At 38.4% G+C, this 11,558-nt stretch overlaps 1 pseudogene; it reads left to right on the top strand.

Moving 5' to 3' along the window:
- Nucleotides 1-2,957: 2,957 nt before the first annotated feature.
- LOC102019680 lies at nt 2,958-3,205 on the top strand (annotated as a pseudogene).
- The last annotated feature ends 8,353 nt before the right edge of the window (nt 3,206-11,558 follow it).

Below are 11,558 nucleotides of genomic sequence, written 5' to 3'. Positions count from 1 at the left end.
ACAGAAAGTTGAGTTAATCATACAGCTCATTTTATGGCATATTGTCATCACTGGGTTATACAAAGTAAATCATTCTCCGTTTCTTCCTTTTCCCTTCCTTCTTTTTATTCTGTACCCTCTTCCCACTCTGATTCTTGTCTTTGTCATAGACTACCACTCTAATATGTATGTATGTGAGCATTGAAAGTCATTATTGCTTGCTTTTTAACTTACTACTGTATCGCATGAATCATTATTAACAGTTTCTATATTGTTATGTGTACATTTATCCTTGTGCGACGGTTTGTTGCATAGTCTTCCATCATGTATGTGTCAGTCAAGCTCCAGTTGGTAAAAAAGAAACTATGCTAGACATTTTAATAGAGAATTTTTATAAGGAGTTGATCACTCAGGTGTTAGAGGGCTGAAAGAGCAAAAGGAAAGAAAAATGAAAGATAAACGTAACAATGAAACAAACAGTAGGGCTATGGGAACACATGTAAAATATCAAGGTTACGTGTCAGGTCTGGTGACACATACCTGTAATCCCAGAATTTGGGAGAGTGAGGGAGGAGGATCACTGAACTTTTGAGGCCAGCCTCAACTACACAGCAAGACTGTTGTAGCTTGGGGTTTTGTAATGGGGAACAATTTAAAACGGGACACATATTTTAAAAGATTATTTATATTAGTCACCCAAAGAATTATACACAAAAAGAGTGCAGGAAATCTGTTCACACACTAAAGACCAAAGAACCCAGCTGAGGGCCTGGATCCCACAATAATGTTCTTCATGAGTCCAGTTGAAGACCTAGAGCCCATAACAATGCCTGGAATCCAACTGGAAGTCTATAACCCATGAGAGTGTCTCATGCAGGCCTGTTTCATGGATCTATGCTGGGAAAGCCCAAAAGTCAGTGCTGGAAGCTAGAAATGAAGCACCTGTGTTAGCAGGCTGAGGTATCTGAACTAGAGCCGGGAAGCGATGCTCAAAGTGAAGACCAGAGTTCCCTCAAAGTGAACTAAAGCCATTCTCAGCCACAACAAAATCCTGAGCTCCTTAGACATGGGAACAGCCAAGTTCATTAGGAAAGCCAGAATGACAAGTTCCTCCAGCAGAATAGCCCAAGAGAACCAGGAGCTCCCTAACAGCATCCCAACAGCTTCTCAAACAGTTTCCCAACAGCCTCCCTTGTTCTTTTCCAGTTCTGCCTCTTATAGTGCTGGCAATAGTCTTCAGGTGGGCCTCTCACACCCAGCACCATGCTAACTCAGTTTAGCTGGGTGTTACAAGTTCCCCACCAGTTGTCAATCCACCACAAAGACCCTGTCTCAAAAAACTTAAAAAGACAAATCTAGGTTATTACTGATTTAAAGTGAGGAGGAGGGTTCCAGGCCGCTAGGATTTATACCTCTAAAGAGGGAGCGTTACTTAGCGAGTAATGCTCTGTCTGGAGCTTCTGAGGGAGCAGGATGAGGCTGCTTCTGGGAGTGCCAAAAAGAGTTGGAGGTTGAAACACTCTGCTGCTGCCAGGTTAAGCAACACTGCTTGGTAACTGACAGGAAAAACAAGCAAACACAAGGAACAAAGCCTTTCTGCCCTCTCCTTGCCTTCCAGTTTCTCTATGCAACCAGCTCCCTGCTTTTTTTGACAGAATTTAACAAAGGGCCAGTTAACAAAGTGATTTGAATTCCAGGCTTAGTTTTACAAAGTCAAATGTAGAAGGTGGAACTGAACTCTGCAGGTACTTTTGTGCAGTAGTGAATTTATGCTTCTGTCCAGCAAGCACTTCAGGAGACACTCTCGCCTTCTACTAATTCCTCCCTACCTGAAGAGAATCAGCTTTGCTACCGATATTGTTTCCCTGGATAGGGAATTCATCCTCTCTTTCAGTTGTCTCAAGCCTGAGTTGTCAAGTTTATCAGCACTTATATAGAACCATAAAAAGTAAAAAGCAAAACACACATGTGCATAATAAGCAAGAATAAAACTTATGTAGTTGATCATGTCCATGTTCTCAGAACTGGTCACAAGACTGTAGTAGATATCTAACTTTTTCCACTACCCTATACCACGTTTCCTTGCCCTTTAGGCATCATTTCGGCTCATTCCTTATCTGCCTAAATGCCTATACTTTCATTTATGAGAGGTTTCACTCCTCAGTGCTTTTGCCTTTTTTTTTTTAGATTACTTTAGTTTTCCATTAACTGTTACTCTTAGAAATGGATGTTCTGAGAGGCATCCCAGTGTGTCATCTGGTTTTCCCACATTTTATAGCAGCAGCCAAGTTCTGCTTGTTAATCAGGACCTATCACTCAGCCATTAGAGTAGTTCCTGTCTTTGCTATTGACTCAGTGACATGAGAACCCCCAAACACGAGAGGTGACAGTTTCAACTTTCAGTTCAGTGGAACAGTTGTTATGCCTGTTTATACAAGCATCCAACTAAGATCTCTAAATAGCAGAGTACAAAGTCATAGGGGATTGAAAGTTAAATTTTTGCTAGTGATTTACTAGATGCAATAGTGACATTGATTCCTAAACCCTTACATTCTGATCATAGCAGAATCAGAAGCATCTTCCACAGTCTTTTTTGCCATCAATAGACTAATGCTTTTCCTTAACTACTGTGATGGTAAACTTAACTATTGTCAATTTGATTGGCTTGGAAGCTGTCTAGGGCACTAGTAGAGCACATCCGTGGCGATGTCTGGTAGGTCATACAGGCATGACCTTAGGGTCTATATCTGGTCCCAGCATGCCATTCCTCTGCTCTGCTTCCTAGCTGCCTTGAAGTAAGCAGCTTCACTTTGCCTGTGCTTTTTCACCATAATACTTCTGCCTTGGAGTCATCTAACCATAGGCTGGTCCTCTGAAAAATCCATTTCCTCATTTAAATTGTAGGTGTCAAGCCAGGTCTGGAAGGTATAATTGAGCTTTACTTCAATGTAGAGAGGAGTCCCATCCATATTTAAAAAATGACCACACTGAACAAGACATCGCCTGGTGTTGACCCTAAGCAGTTGGAAAGAACTGGAAAAGTAAGGGAAACTGGGTCTCCAGCTATGTGGTCACTCTCATCTTGCAAACCACGATTTGGAGTGGATCGGTTACAAAATGACAATCTAGAAATTTCCTGGCCAGCCTATGGTTCCCAGCCTCATTTAGTTAACATCTAAGAAATTTGAATTACTGGGACCAAGTGGCTGGAGTCACATTCCCTTAACTGATAATCGTGAGAAGTCAACTTGTACATTCACAATACAGATTTCTGTTCTAGTCAGTCACCAAAATGAAAGAGACACTCATCTAAGACAAATTAAAATATACACACCAGTGGAAGAGAGCTCTATTGGTAAATTTCCTAGATGTATGACTATTTATTTCATGATATATTATTCAACAAGGTGACTTTAGAATGGAGCAAAAGTGTTTAAACGTTGTTTTATCTTGTCATTACATATTGAAATAATAATCTGATATATCTTCGTTGAAAAATCACTTGGGAGGCTGAAGCAGGAGGATTGCCATGAGTTTGAGGCTAGCCTGGGCTACAAAGTGAGTCCAAGGCAGCCTGAACTGCATAGTGAGACCCTGTCTCACAAAAAGAAAAAAAAGAGATAGTATATAGTTATCTCGTGATGCCTTTGGCTTTGGTGTTAAGATGATACTGGTTTTGAGGAATGATTTTAACTATTTTCTCCTCTTTTATTTTCTGAAACAGTTTGAGAAAGTTTAGTGTTAATTCCTTAAATGTTTGATAGAATCTATCACTGCAACTTTCTAGTTGGATATTAAGGTTGTTTTGCATGGTTTCACTTGCATGATCATTTTTACATTCTGCTACTATAGTGCAAAGTAAATCTGCTTCTGTGTGTGTGTGTGTGTGTGTGTGCATGTGTGTGCATACTTTGTTATTTACAAGCATAGATCCTACACAGTGCACATCCTTGGTTCCCATTATACATTCCTCAGAAGAGCTTTGCATCTATCCTTGTAGTTTATCTAGTAAAATCAACCTATAAGTTTTGTCAATAAGTTAAGTCCAGTTGCAGCCATTAGTCCTGGCATCCTAGGGATATGCGCAACATTACTGTATAAAAAAGGTCAAAATTTCAGTACCTGGAAGTAGTGGCTGTGTATGAAAAATATACAACTTATTGCATAGATGTGGTTATCCATAAATTCAGCATCATTCAAATACTTGACTGATTTTATGTTTTAACCTTTTAAATATACTTATCTATTTTTATTTTTCTTTCATACTAATTGTTACCAGCTCTCACACAGAATTCCCTGTGAGGATTTCCTTTTAAATGTCATAGTAATTCCATCAAAACACTTAATGGGGTATGAATTTACTAATATGTGCAAATAAATAATAAGAAAATAAATAAACACACATTTTTCTACTGCTATGCTGAGGAGTTTTTCAGAATAAATCCAGTAAATATTTCACCTTCAAAAATGTGAGTCTCTGGGTTTGTCTTGCAGACTTCATGAATGGTCCAGCATTATTTAGGCCAGTAGAGCAAAGAAACCTTATCTAACTCACATTTTGGGGGAAATATAAGAACAAGCACTGACTATAATTAGAATGGCTACACAGAACAGTTTATAAAAAAATAGTCATCCACTAAATAAAGCAGTATTAACATTGCTGTCCCTGAACTGAGACTATATTTCATGGGTATTGTGCTTAATTTTTAAGAGCAAAATCTAATTGTTCCTTACAATATTCATCTACTTAAAATCTTTAATTTTTTTAATTTTTTTTTTTTTTGGGGGGGTGGGATTTCTCCAGTACCGGGAACCGAACTCACAACCTTGCACTTGCCAGGCAGGCGCTTTTGCCACTGAGCTAAATCCCCAGCCCCTAAAATCTTTAATTTTTAAGGAAACTGTTTCTTGTCGTTTAATGTTCCTCTACCTCAACATTAACAATGAGTTCTTAATATATGCTGAGAAATGTGAAAGTCAGCAGAGATGAGGATAGGCAGCCCATGTGACTGGTTCTCATTGCCTATGAGATAGCCTCATTGTGAGAAGATGGATAGGTAAGTATTACAATGTGATTTGTGACATCATTCATTCTTTTACTGACTGAATTTACTCATTCATTTTATGTGATACGTTTCTTCTGTGCCAGGTATAGTGCGAAGCTTTTAAAAGCAAGAGCTCTTTACTTGGAGTGTTTTGAAGTCATTTGGAAATCTTAAAAATGACATTCCAGACCACCCTCAGAGATAGTCATTTCAATGATGTAAGCACAGCGAGCTCACTGAAAGTCTGTAAAGTTCCTCAGGTCCCTCTTGTGTGGAGCCAAGATTAAGAACCACTTCTCTAAAGACTTAAGATACTCTCTCTTGTTCTAAGAAACTCTAATGTAATGGGAGAAATGGACAAGTAACCAGGTGCATTATTTAGGGTTCTCTAGAGGAATAGAATCAAGGGCAACTATATGTATAACTATGCAAAGGGATTCATTAGATAGGCTTACAGGGTCAGAACCTGGAGAGTCCACAATGGCTGTGTACATGGCAGAGAGCCAGAGGTGCCAGTAGCTGCTCAGCCCAAGAAGATGGAAAGCACAGAATAAGAGGGATGAAGAGTTCAGCACCAGACCAAGGTCGAAGGCCTGGAAAGTCACTGGAGGATCACCACTGTGAGTCTGGAGTCTGATATCCGAAGACCGTAGAGGAGACCAAAGCTCTTGAGAAAGGGGAACACTTTCTTCTCATTTTTGTTGCGTGGAGGCTACAAGCCTATTAGCTGGTTCCACCCACATTGGGGCGGGTCTTCCCCTCTCAGTTTGTTGGCTTCCCTGTCAATCATCCACAGACAGACCCAGAACCGTGCTTCATTAATCTGCTAGGCATTTCATAATTTATTTACATGCTCAAATCATGACGGTCATATTAGTGGTTATAATCCATTGTGAAAGCCTTATTTTTTTTTTTTTTTTTTTTTTTTTTGGTTTTTCTCCGGTACCGTGAACCGAACTCACGACCTTGCGCTTGCCAGGCAGGCGCTTTTGCCGCTGAGCTAAATCCCCAGCCCCTGAAAGCCTTATTTTTGAAGAGAGTTTGTGGAGTTATGGTCTTTTCTCATTTTCTATAAGAATAAAATAAGTTTTTCATAGTAATGGATTTCCTAGCATTATAGGTTAATATGTGACAGAGTCAGGATATAAACTCAGATCTATCAGATTTGATGAATTTAAACTGGTATACTATGCCACCCAACTAAGGCAAAAGACAAGAGCCAAAACTATTTATTTCATTATCGTGTAAGGCAGTTCATAATTTTTGTATTTTCCAAAATACACAAACTACTCTCATGAATTTTAAGTACTTGTAAATGAAAAACTATAGTAGCAATAAAAAAAGTTTCACAAGTTCATATTCTCAAGATGTTGACTGAATTAGACACTTGTTATATAAAGAAATTCTACAGAGGTTATTTTTTTTTAAAAATCACGATTTCTGTCCCTCAGAATATCTATCTAACACAACTAGGCAAAGTGTGTTTGCTTACCATTATCATGAAAATATGATAATAGTGAATACCATTTTGGAATTCAGGGTAGAGGCCTCTTTGATAATGTGACCCATAATGATCAAACCTCCCAATACATATCACTATGTAATTTGGATATCCCTTAGGCTTTCTTGAAAGTGTTCTTCTAGTTAGATTTTTTTTTTTTACTTTCTCAGAGACTTCATAGTATCTTCTTATTTTTTATGCAGGAAGCTATAAAAATCTGAATGCAGAGTTTCTGTTTAAATTATTCTATTTTAGTTTTTATTTTGTATAGTTTTACTTTAGGAAAACTTTTGCCTGTGGAAAAACATCTCAGCTCATCATAAAAAGGGTATACGCAGGCAAAAAGTAAAAGAACTCTTCTACATTTTTGTACTGATGTTTTATGCATCAGTGAGGTTGTACATGGCATGTCCAAATTGGCAAGAAAAAACGGAAGCTGAATGTCTGCTATGTCCATCTGCAGGTTTCCTGAGAGAGGATTATTAACCTGTAGAAGAAATCCTGGATCTTACCAAAATGAGTCTAGAGCTATAGCTGGGAAAAAATAAAATACAGCAGAATTTCACTATTTTAATTAGACTGCAGTAGCAACACAGTGAGAACAAGGCATTCTAGGTAGAGATTCAACTTCTAAAAGTAAATTAAAACCCCTCAGTGATACAAATACTATATGAGAGAATAAATATTTAAGAGTGTAATTGAGATATTTAATAGTTATAATGCTTTTGATTCAGAGATTTCAGAATGTCTGAAATTTAAAAATATCACAATGATTCAAATTATGCATATCTGTAGGGGTTCTTTTAAATGTCTTGTAGCTGTCTCAGTTTTATCTGTGAGATTCTATTGAGGTTCTATTGAGCTGATTATATGAAAAGGTCCTACAAAGTTCAAGGCAAATTTTCTCCTCTAGATCTCGTTTTATAATAGGCAGTGGGTGCTGCTTTGGGCCAGTATGAATAATAAAAACTTTAGTTATCTCAATCCATTGGTTTATATATGTAAGCCAGTTTCTGGGTCCTCCTAAAGAAACAGATGCCCCCCCTCTGCCTGCCTGCTTTCCTTCCTTCCTTCCTTCCTTCCTTCCTTTTCTTCCTTCCTTGTTTCTCTTTCTTTTCTTTCTTTCTTTCTTTCTTTCTTTCTTTTTTTCTTTTCTTTTCTTTTCTTTCCTTTTCTTTTCTTTTCTTTTCTTTTCTTTTCTTTTCTTTTCTTTTCTTTTCTTTTCTTTTCTTTTCTTTCTTTTCTAAGAGACTGGGCCCTGCATGAAATTTAACACAAATAATTCAGCATGAGATGACCCTCTGTGGGCATTTGATTCCAAGAAAGTAATTTATGCAGGTTGGAAAGAGCTTTTCCAAGACATAAGTTTATAGATGTGATATGGACCTTGTTTTACACAAAAACTATGCTGTTATATTTATTCTTTTTATTTTAATTACACAAATATATGGCATGCAGTGACATAATACTATATATATACATTATATATGTATATAGATAATGATCAAATTATGACAATTAGCATTTTCATCTCCTGAAACATTGTTGTATACTTGTGTCACTACTGAATATGGCTCTTTGTATCTGAGAGTGTGCACATAATGACTCCCTATTCCAAGATCAACTGTTTTAATAATAAAAAAGTTCTGTTACCCCATATACCAAGAAATCTGGAGAAAGGGTACCTTTAGTGTTGTTAATTTATTGGCTTATTGATTTATTAAAATCCCAAGTTTTTTCTCCATCTTTTTCCCTCAGGTAACACTAACTTTGTCACTGACTAACTTCCTTGAGGGCTACGAAGATGAGTGTTGGAGTCCCAGGCACAAAATGTTGAGAGCACAATGTCCAATAGTGGGAGAGTCTTTTATCCCATGTATGTCTTTCCTAAGAGGTTAATTTTTCCTAAGTCCCTAGCTAATCCCATTCATATATTGAAACTGAGTGACATATATAGGCCTAAGCAAGTTGCTAGCAAAGGAAACAGGATTATCCTAGTGAGATTCTTAATTGGGACTTACCCGAGCCATATGAGGAAGAAGTACACCTGAATTAAGTTGGGGCCACTGCTGGTTGGATTAAAAACAAGTGACTCTAGGCATGTAGTCATGGAGGAGTGTGGTTAAGCAACGGACTTGAAAGCAAGTGATTCTGTCAAGAATAAAGAAAGTGACAGAGAAGAGTGAGAGAAAAAATAGTTCAAGGAAATCAAACTCAGAGATGATTCTCTATAGGAACAGATGGAACTTACAGCTATAGGAAGCAGGTGGCAACAGAGTAGAAGGGGTTTATTTTTAGTCACTCTAAGTGGGCCTCTATGCAGATGAGGTCAGAAATGTGGGTAAAACAGAAAGGGGTTTTGGAAGCTTTCTGTATTAGTCACTTTCCCATCACTGGGACAAAATATTCAACACCCGCATTTTAAAGGAAGAGAAGTTTATTTTGGCTCACAGTTTTAGTGGATTCAGTCCATGGCTGGCTCCAAGACATGAACAGCATGGCAGAACAGCATGGCAGAGGAAAGCTGTTTACCACATGGTGGCCAGGAAGTAGAGAGAGAAGGGACAGGCCAGGGATGAGAATACTGTACACCTTTCCAAGTCGTGTCCTCAGTGACCTGCTACTTCTGCCTGGGCTCCAACTCTGAATGTGAGACTGTTGGGGACATTTTATATCTAACCCATAATTCTGTCTATACTAATCATTGTGTTAATGTCAATTTATTTGTTTTTTTCTCTCTGGAAACAAATTAAGATGATTTTACACTTAAAGCTTACAAAAGGAGGATGCAGTGTTTAAGTAGATTGATTCCCTCCATCCAGACAGCCTAAAAACAGAAACAGGAATGGTTTACAATGAATTCCTAATTTTTATCCATCCATTCATCCATCCATCCACCCATCCATCCATCTATCCATAGATACTTTTTGAAAACCTGTGTGTCAGGAATCACTGTAAGCTCTAGAATTAACACTGAATTAAGTACAGAAAGATTGTGTCCACATGGCACTTAAATTTTAGTAGAGAAAGACAAGCTACAAATAACCACATGTGTCTAAAGAACAAGATGATAATAAGTTCCATGTAGAAAAATTAAGAAATGTAAGGGTGAAGTACGTTTGGTGTTCTACATGGTATGTTCAGGGAAGACTCAATTAAAAGAATATTTGATTACGGATCTGAAGGAGGGAGTTGCTGTGAGGATATCTAGGAGAGGAATGTTCCAGACATAGGGAATAGAAGATTTACATTCTTAAAGTAGAAGCTTGCTTGAAGGGCAAGAAAGCTACTGTGGCTGGACCAGAGTAAAGAAGGGACAAAACAGTATGAGTTCAGAGAAGCAATAAGGGCCAGATCATGCAGGTTACTGTAGATGCATGATTCTCACTGAGTGGCTCCCTGGACCAGCCCCACATCCACATAACCCACAAACTTGTTAGAAATGCAAATTATGGCAATCAGTTGGGGCTTCCTAAGCTAGAAGGCCTGGGGTAGGATAGGGGTGAGGCAGCAATCTACCTTTTAACAAGCCTGCAGGTGATTCTGATTCCATTGCAGCTGAAGCTGGAGAACCAGGGTCGCTTGCTGTTTTTCAGATTTTATCCTGAGTAGACATGGGGAGCCACTGAAGGTTTCAAGAATAGCATATAGCAAGATTTTCACTTGAAAATAATTACTCTGTATACTCTGTTTACAAAACAAAATATAGGGAAACAGAAGAAGAAAAAGGAAAGAAGCAAATAAATCAGTCACAGAACACTATAAAAGTCTGAGCAAAAGTGCAGATGACTCAGATCAGAATGGTGATGAAAAGTGGCTGGATTCTGTATATATTTTGAAGATAGAGCCAATAGGAATGGCTCAGTGAGAGAGTTAAAGGGGAAATGAGAATAACTCCAAAGTTTTGGCTTGGGTAATTGGAAAGATGGAATAACTCTTTATTGAACAGCAGAAAATTGGAAGGAGAGAGAGAGAGAGAGTAAGTGATAAAATCAGGAGTAGGGTTTGGTTATATTAAATCTGAAGTAGATTTACCCAGTAGAGAGTTCAGGGGAGTGGTCTGGGCTAGAGATAAAAATCTTGGGAGTTACCAGGGCATATGTGATACTTAAAATCAAAGTGCCATGCAGATCATGTAGGGGATGAGTGTAGATGAAAAAGCATCCTCGAGTTGAGTTCTGAACAGTTAGAGGTGGGAGGAAATGGGGGAACCGGAGAAGGACTAACAAGACCAGAAGGGAAAGGAGACATGTTGCCCTGGAAGCAAATCCAGAAGGTGGGTTAAGAAAAAGGAAGCGCACTCAGGACATACTAGCGTGAGGAGAAAAGCAACTCCCTTGCCTTGGTGGCAAGATTGAAAGGGGCCACAAGAAGCTCAGGTAATTAATGTCTTACTGTAATGCTTAAGTCAATTTTTAGGTAGGGTAAAATAAAGACAAAAACCGATCATGTCTTCCCATCTCTCCTTAATCCCTTTAATCTAGGCTTAGTGTGACCCTGTCTTGTCTTTATTTAACATTTTGACATTGTTTACAATAAAAGGGTTTTTTTTTTTTTTGCAATTATTCTCATTTAAAATATTACATTAAAACCTTTGCTTTATTACAGAGTTTTTGGCACCTCCTTAGAATTCACACGGGTGGTAAACCCTTCACTTGCCCCGCTTTATTCTTAGGGCGCACTGAAGACTGGTTGGCCCAAGCCATATTGCCTGAGAGTAACTGACCCAAGCAGGCTTCCACGGTACCTCAAGGGTGAATGAGAGCAAAGCAGGGCCCGGAGAGAGGATGAGAGGAGAATTGGAGACAGTGAATTTATATTAGTATTTTTTTAAAGGAGTTTTGCTGTTGAAGAGAAGCAGAGAAGTGGACATGGCCATAGGGCATATGGGATCCAGTGGGATTTTATTTCATATAGAGAATATTATGGCATATTTTTGTACACAGACAATGATAGAAAAGCGTGTGTGGTGATGACGTGGGAAAGGGCACATTTACCATAAATGTGAGCACACACTGGACATGTGTGTATGG

The sequence above is a fragment of the Chinchilla lanigera genome, unplaced genomic scaffold (assembly GCF_000276665.1).
Source record: "Chinchilla lanigera isolate Chin_1 unplaced genomic scaffold, ChiLan1.0 scaffold00010, whole genome shotgun sequence".
NCBI lineage: Eukaryota > Metazoa > Chordata > Mammalia > Rodentia > Chinchillidae > Chinchilla > Chinchilla lanigera.
Note: the sequence above shows the minus strand (reverse complement) of the source record. Positions and strands in the feature narration are given on the sequence as shown.